Source organism: Neophocaena asiaeorientalis, unplaced genomic scaffold (genome assembly GCF_003031525.2).
Source record: "Neophocaena asiaeorientalis asiaeorientalis breed wild unplaced genomic scaffold, Neophocaena_asiaeorientalis_V1.1 scaffold187, whole genome shotgun sequence".
NCBI classification, from domain to species: Eukaryota; Metazoa; Chordata; class Mammalia; order Artiodactyla; family Phocoenidae; genus Neophocaena; species Neophocaena asiaeorientalis.
In genome coordinates, this window is record NW_020173109.1 from 1,839,131 (window position 1) to 1,847,438 (window position 8,308).

Here is an 8,308-nt window from a genome sequence, read left to right on the forward strand (position 1 = left end):
AGCAAAGGAAACCATAAACAAGACCAAAAGACAACCCTCAGAATGGGAGAAAATATTTGCAAATGAAATAAGTGACAAAGGAGCAATCTCCAAAATATACAAGCAGCTCATGCAGTTCAATATCAAAAAAACAAACAACCCAATCCAAAAATGGGCAGAAGACCTAAATAGACATTTCTTAAAACAAGATATACAGATTGCCAACAAACACATGAAAGAATGCTCAACATCATTAATCATTGGAGAAATGCAAATCAAAACTACAATGAGGTATCACCTCACACCAGTCAGAATGGCCATCATCAAAAAATCTACAAACAATAAATGCTGGAGAGGGTGTGGAGAAAAGGGAACCCTCTTGCACTGTTGGTGGGAATGTAAATTGATTCAGCCACTATGGAGAACAGTATGGAGGTTTCTTAAAAAACTAAAAATAGCACTACCATATGACCCAGTGATCGCACTACTGGGTGCATACCCTGAGAAAACCATAATTTAAAAAGAGTCATGTACCACAATGTTCATTTCAGGTCTATTTACAATAACCAGGATTTGGAAGCAACCTAAGTGTCCATCAACAGATGAATGGATAAAGAAGATGTGGCATATATATACAATGGAATATTACTCAGCCAAAAAAAGAAACAAAATTTAATTATTTTTAGTGAGGTGGATGGACCTAGAGTCTGTCATACAGAGTGAAGTAAGTCAGAAAGAGAAAAACAAATACCATATGCTAAGACATATATATGGAATCTAAAAAAAAAAAAAAGTTTATGAAGAACCTGGGGCAGGAAAGGAATAAAGACACAGACGTAGAGAATGGACTTGTGGACATGGGGAGTGGGAAGTGTAAGCTGGGACGAAGTGGACACAGGGAGTGGGAAGAGTAAGCTGGCATGAAATGAGAGAGTGGCATGGACATATATACACTACCAAATGTAAAATAGATAGCTAGTGGGAAGCATCCACAATAGCACAGGGAGATCAGATCCCTGCTTTGTGACCAGCTAGAGGGGTGGGACAGGGAGGGTGGGAGGGAGACGCAAGAGGGAAGAGATATGGGAACATATGTATATGTATAGCTGATTCACTTTGTTATACAGTGGAAACTAACGCACCATTGTAAAGTAATTATTCTCCAATAAAGATTTTAAAAATTAAATGATTGTTTACCATGTCATAATTTAACTTCACCCATGGTCTTTCTAAAAGCATCCTCACCTTTTGTCTAGCACCAAGAAATCTGCTAAGTTGTATACTGCCAGCCGAATAGATACTAGTCCTGTAGGTATCTTTCTAACCCTCGTTTTGGTTTCCAATTTCTCTCATGCCCTCATCCTAACAGATACGTTGAGTCTCTTTTTTGATGTCTGAACTGACTCCATCTCTTAGGAGCTCTTCTCTTTTGTTATAAGCGTGGTTGCTGCACTTCCCTTTTCTTAACAGAGGCTGAATACTCTGTCTCAGAAAAAAAAAAAAAAGCAGTTTATGGGAAGGTGTTTTATATTCCATGATGTCAAATTCAAAACCTAATGGACCTAATGCCAAAATACCTCTGGTTTCTGCTAATAATACTTGATATAACCATCATCTATTAAATGTATTACTTTATATTATTCTTCCTAAACATATTCACATATCTAAATACATCAGCCTATTTTAGAAGTAACCAGTTCCAAAGGTAAATATTTGTTTAAGTAGATTCTTTTATTCTTTATTGTGGGCCAACTCATTCTAGAATATCAAGACAGAGTGAACCTGAGTAAAAGGATGTGCTTTTCTTTCACAACTTTGCAAATTTTCCTTTTTGTCTCTCATTCTTTCTTTCTTTCTTCTGTCTTAATAATGAATTTGGGGGAAAGTAAACACTCAATTCCTTTTCCCCTGCTTTAGATATGTATTTGGTAATATATTTGTATGTATTTTCAAAGTTGGTTCAACAGGTTGCAATCCTAATTCTCCATCAGAATTTTGACTAAAAGCAATACTGAGGTAAAGTCTTATGTACTTGGAGGGGGGAGGGCATTTCCTCACCATTTATTTATTTTACATCATTAAGTGCCTGCTCTGCATTATGCAGGTCTCTGTCCTTAGTTCAGACTACATAGAAAGACAGAACATAATACTTGGCCTGCAGAAACTTGTCTTCATTAGGGGAAAATTATGTGAAGAACATAATGAAGATCATGTGAGACTATTAACCTTGAAAATTGTTTCTATCAATGGTCTGAATATTATAGAATTCCTAATAAAAATTCCAGTTAGACTGTTAGTCTTCAGGAAGCTTATGAGACCTTTTTTTAAAAAAATCAATAAGTAATAAATACAAAGATAACTTAGAGTTAGTTGGACATATTTCTGAATAAATGCAATATTCTAGTGACAGGCCAAAATATTTTCACTTAAGCCCAATTGCATAAGAAGTTTATGGAAGATCAACGAACTTCTATAAATGTTCTTTTTTCCCACATCTCTACTCTGTGGGGGAGGAAGAAGCAAATTATCTCTATAGTTACTAAGGCCCTGGGATTCTAAAATTCTATGTATGCCCCAGTCTTCCTACATTATCCTTAGATCTATTCTGTTGCTTTTTGGAGTGGCAGTGATTTGTCAGCAAGGGTCCTCTGCCCATTATCTTGTCTTCAAGGTAAGCCTGTGATCCTGGATAAGTTATTTCACGTCTCTGAGGTTTATATACGTTGTCTGAAAGTGTTGGTAACCACATATGATCATTGGTACCAGGATTAAATTAAGTAACGTAGTTCAAGTACCTCATTAAGTATTTGGTCAAGTGATGAGTTTCATTATGAAAGTTTAACCTGATGTTGAATTGCACAGCTCTGCGATGAGGTCAACTTTGGGATTCATTTTACTTCAAAGATTTACTGAAGGATGAATACATCTACATTGTAATGGACAGTTTCATTTTTTTCACTTTTTTAAAAATTTCTGAAATCATTACAGATTCATAGGAAGTTGCAAAAATGCACAGAGTCCAGGGGAAATAATCTGAAAAGAAATATATAGATGTATGTATAACTAAATCACTTTGCTATACACTTGAAACTAACACAACATTCTAAATCAACTATACTTCAATTAAAAAAATACATACAAAAAAAATACATACAGTCCATTTGCCCTTCACCTAGCTTCTGCCAAGGTGACAACTTACATAACTATAGTTCTGTATAAAAATCAGGGAACTGATATGGGTGAAATATCATTAACTAGACTACAGACCTTATTCAGTTTTCACTATTATTTATATGAACCCATTTGTATGTGTGTGTGTCAGTGTGCATGCATAGAGGGTTGTTAAATTATATGCAGTGTTTCCCACATATAGATTAGTGCAACCACCCCTAAAATCAAGAGACAAAACTGCTCCATCACCATAAAGGAATTCATCCTGCTACCGTTTTATAACTGCACCATCCCTGCCCTCCAACACTGTGCCTGCCCACTGGCAACAACTAATATATTTTACACATCTATGGTTTTGTGATATGGAGAGTGCTGTACAAATGGACTCTTCATGTATCTCATACTTATTTCTTTTCTTATTTTCCCCTTTACTTTTCACTCTTTATGTAATCTTGTACTTCTCTCACCATCAAATGTCACTTTCCCCCAGAGTCTACTATGTGTGAAAAAAGCTAATGTGTTTGTTTTACTTAAAAACATCTAAATCATCTCTTAGACAGCAGGAAGATCCTGATCAGTTTAAAATCTCTGGGATAACATTACTCAGTTTCTCATTTCAAAACCAAGATGCTCTTCTGTTTATTAGACAGCCATTTGCCCCCTGTATTTATTTTCTATCGCTGTGTAACAAATTAGCACAAACCAATGAACCTAAAGCAACAAACATTTAGTATCTTACAATAAGTGGGTCGGAAGTCCAGGCATAGTAAGGCCAGTTGGTTTCTTTGTTAGGATCTCACAGGGTGAAATAAAGATGTGTGTAATTTCAGCCTCTTATCTGGAGGTTCTGTGGGTAACTTCACCTCCAGCTTCGTTCAGGTTGAATTCAGTTCTGTGCAGGTGTAGGACCAAGATTCCATTTCCTTGCTGGCTTTGGTCCTGTTGTGGCACTTAGCTTGTAAAGTCTACTCACATCCCTTGGCTCAGAGCTCTGTCCATCTTAGAAGCCACCAAAGTGCATGGAATCATTCTTGCTTTTTTTTTAAGCTTTTTATTTTATATCAGAGCATAGTTGATTAACAATGTTGTGATAGTTTCAGGTGTACAGCAAGGTGATTCAGTTATATATATTTACATTTATCTATTCTTTTACAAATTATTTTCTCATTTAGATTTTCCATAATATTAAGCAGAGTTCCATGTGCTATGGAGTAAGTCCTTGTTAGCTCTCCATTTTAAATATAGCAGTGTGTACATGTCAATCCCAAACTCTCTGACTATCCCTTCACCCCACCCTTCCCCCCCGCCGGTAACCATAGTTTTGTTCTCTAACTCTGTGAGTCAGTTTCTGTTTTGTAAATAAGTTCATTTGTATCATTTCTTGGCTTTTGGATTTCTATGATTTTTTCTTCTGAACCTCCTTTTAAGGGCTCATGTGATTATATCAGGTCCACCTAAATAATCTTTTTTTTCCGTAGCATAATGCAATCAGGAAAGTGACACTAGGGGACAGGGATGATGAGAGTTAATATTCTGCCTATCATACCTCCACTTTTTGTTTGTTGATTGGTTTGCCTATATGGGTGTGTATGTGTTTGTGTCTGTGTGCGTGGGTGGGGGTCAGTGTTTGCCTCCAGGAAGAACAGTTGGTTCACAACATGTTAAATTTCAAACCACAAATCATTAGCACTAACTTGTCTGTCTTAAGGGTAACAAAAAATTCTAACAGTAGGTTTGCTTTTATTTTTAATGGAATCATTTATGTTCTTTCTATATAATAACAAGGCAGTGTTTTTTAAATTAATTAATTAATTAATTAATTTATTTATTTATTTTATCCCACCACCACTGCCCCATCCCTGGCTTTCCCTGCTTTGTGTCCATACATTTGTTCTCTACATCTGTGTCTCTACTTCTGCCTTGCTAACCAGTTCATCTGTACCATTTCCCCAGATTCCACATATATACGTTAATATACGATATTTGTTTTTCTCTTTCTGACTTACTTCACTCTGTATAACAGACTCTAGGTCCACCCATGTCTCTTCAAATGACCCAATTTCATTCTTTTTTATGGCTGAGTAATATTCCATTGTATATATATACCACATTTTTTTATCCATTCCTCTGTTGATGGACATTTAGCTTGCTTCCATGTCATGGCTATTGTAAGTAGTGTTGCAATGAACATTGGGTGCATGTGTCTTTTTGAATTGTGGTTTTCATTATCATTATTCTTAATTCTTTTTCTGGAAGGTTTCTATCTCCAGTTCATTTGGTTGTTTTTCTGGGGTTTTATTTTGTTCCTTTATCTGGTACATAGTCCTCTCCTTTTCATTTTGTATATCTTTCTGTGAATGTGGTTTTTGTTCCACAGGCTGCAGGACTGTAGTTCTTCTTGCTTCTGTTGTCTGCCCTCTGGAGGATAATGGCTATTGTAAGTAGTGTTGCAATGAACATTGGGTGCATGTGTCTTTTTGAATTGTGGTTTTCTCTGGGTATATGCCCAGAAGTGGGATTGCTGGGTTATATGGTAATTCTACTTTTAGTTTTTCAAGGAACCTCCATACTGTTCTCCATTGTGGCTGTATCAATTTACATTCCCACCAAGAGCGTAAGAGAGTTCCCTTTTCTCCAAGCCTCTTCAGCATTTATTGTTTATAGATTTTTTGATGATGGCCATTCTGACTGGAAGGATGAGGCTGTCTAAGAGGCTTATTATTTTACTTTTTTAATTTACTTTTTTAAATACACTAATTTGTTGCTAGTCTCCGTGAGATATATTTCAGGGAGAAGTATGGATTTTTACTGGTAATAGTGCCAGCAGTAAAATTGTCTCCTGTTCTTTTTAAACAGCATTAATTTTAATCTCCATGATGGTTTGTTGGTAGAAATGATAATGTACATAAAATTGGATTGAGAATCCTTTGAAATTTTAAAAGAATGTCTGTTTTAAAAAAATCATCGAGATTTAGCAGATTAGACTCTTTTTGTTGCTGAACTGAATACCAAAACCATGGCCAAATTGTGTCTTACACGTACAATCAGCAAGGAAGTTGTGCCTTTTTGTGCCTCCATTTTTACAGTAGGAGAACTTAAATATTTAATGGACAAGAAAGAGTAGTTGGTAAGTTACATTTCCTAACCTGTGAAGGGTCCTCCACTGAGCACAGCTACTGTTTATTGCAACCAGATATTTAAGAACATCCACAAGAATTGGCATGCAAGCAGGTATTATAAATGGACCATAATTTACCACAAGTAGGTAGTTTTTCTAAGACAAATAAATTTGACAGATAGATTGTATTGTTCCTGATTGTAGTGTTTTTGGAATAGTACTTCACAAGGAAACATAATTCATCCTAGTGCTCTTCACAACTATGAACAACACTGTGGAAAACTTCTCTCTGTGAGTGGAAACCAGAATTACATTTTCTGGAGTTAAATAGAAACATTCTTCTCTGTGATCAAATTTTAATGAAACAATTCAGAGGAAAACCATCACCTTACTTCAAAAATTATTTTTACTGAAAATAAAATAAATTCCAGCCTTGAGACAAAATTAGAGCTTCTCCCTTTGGCTCTTCACTGCTTGTTGAATCAAATTGATGAAGACCTGCATTTCAACACTAGCCATGAATCCAAGGTCAATTTAATGTTCAATGGACATTGATTAAAGTGCAATTCATATGTCCTCTCAATCAATAGAATAATATAAATTTTGGAATGTAGCCATAAAATGTTATTTAAGCTTCACTTTTGTCTTCCATAATTTTCAAAGTACATTTCCTATTTATTATTTCAACCACGATTTAATTCTCTGAGTCCCTGGGGATCTAGTTAGAAACACAGAGCACATAGCCTTAAGGTAGTTCAGAAATCACCTCGTTCAAGCCATATGCTGTACAGATAGAGAATGTGAGGTCCCAAGGGGGCCTGAATGAACCACAGTTAACTGGAAGGTCACACAGGACAAGGGACTTGGTGAACATACAGTCCTGAGGTGTTGTGAAGAATTTTGCTGCTTTACATCTTACAAAACCAGTGAATTCATTTTAGAAGTATAATTTAATTTTTAAATGGTACATACTTATTAAAACTGAGGAAAAAAAAGCAGAAGGTCATGAAATACAGAAAAGTAAAGGAAGGAAAAAAGCTGACCCAACTTACTACTTCAGAAATAACTATTTCTTACATTTTATGAACTTTATTCCAGATATCTCTTATATCTATAAATAGAGGGCAGAGATGAGAAAAAGTGTGTAAAAGGAGATAAAAGAGGCAGAGAGAGAACTTTAAATTTTAAGGAGAGAGAGTATGTAGTTAAAAGCCAGGATTATAGTATATGTGTCATCTAAATAATGCATACATTTAATCTTATTTAAATTAATTTTATTTAATCTTATTTGAATTAATTAAATAAAAAACTGGATACAGATAGATATTTATTTCAAGGCATAGTCATGTAAAAATAGTCTTCAAAAATGATATAAATATTTTAAAATTCATGCTAATTTTAAAGAACATGTTTTATCGGTATTGAGTATCCACTGATTCTTTGTTATTAGGCAAAGAAATTAGCACACAGGTAATACCTCTGTCTTCCCTCACTTTATATCCAGATTTTTGTTATTTAAAGTATTATTTTTACATTGTTAAAATTTATCCATTTGTACATTCTGATCTACATTTTATAATCTACCAGGTAATAGTACTCATTATTCATTTAATGGAAGTAAACACTCACCACCAAACTTTTTAATAGTGCTCTTTATTTTCAAGTTATTAATTTGGACTCATTTCATAGCTGGATTGAGTTTTCACTTTATTTTTTTCTCAAATAGGGGTACTTTGGTATAGTTTCTTGAAATTTTAAATGATTATACATGTTTGTCTGTGAACTGTATATTAAAATGACAACTTACTTGGACATACTATTAGATAATCACTTGCTTACTTTTCCTCAGAACCTTGTAGAAATTGTTCCACTGTATTATTTTTTTAAACCAATTTATTGAGGTATGATTGACATACCAAAAGCTATACATATTTAATGTATACAACCTGATGAGTTTGAAGACCAGTCTACACTATGAAACCATCACCACAGTTTACGCCATAAACATAGACTGCTTCTGTATGGATATCCAAGAGCAGA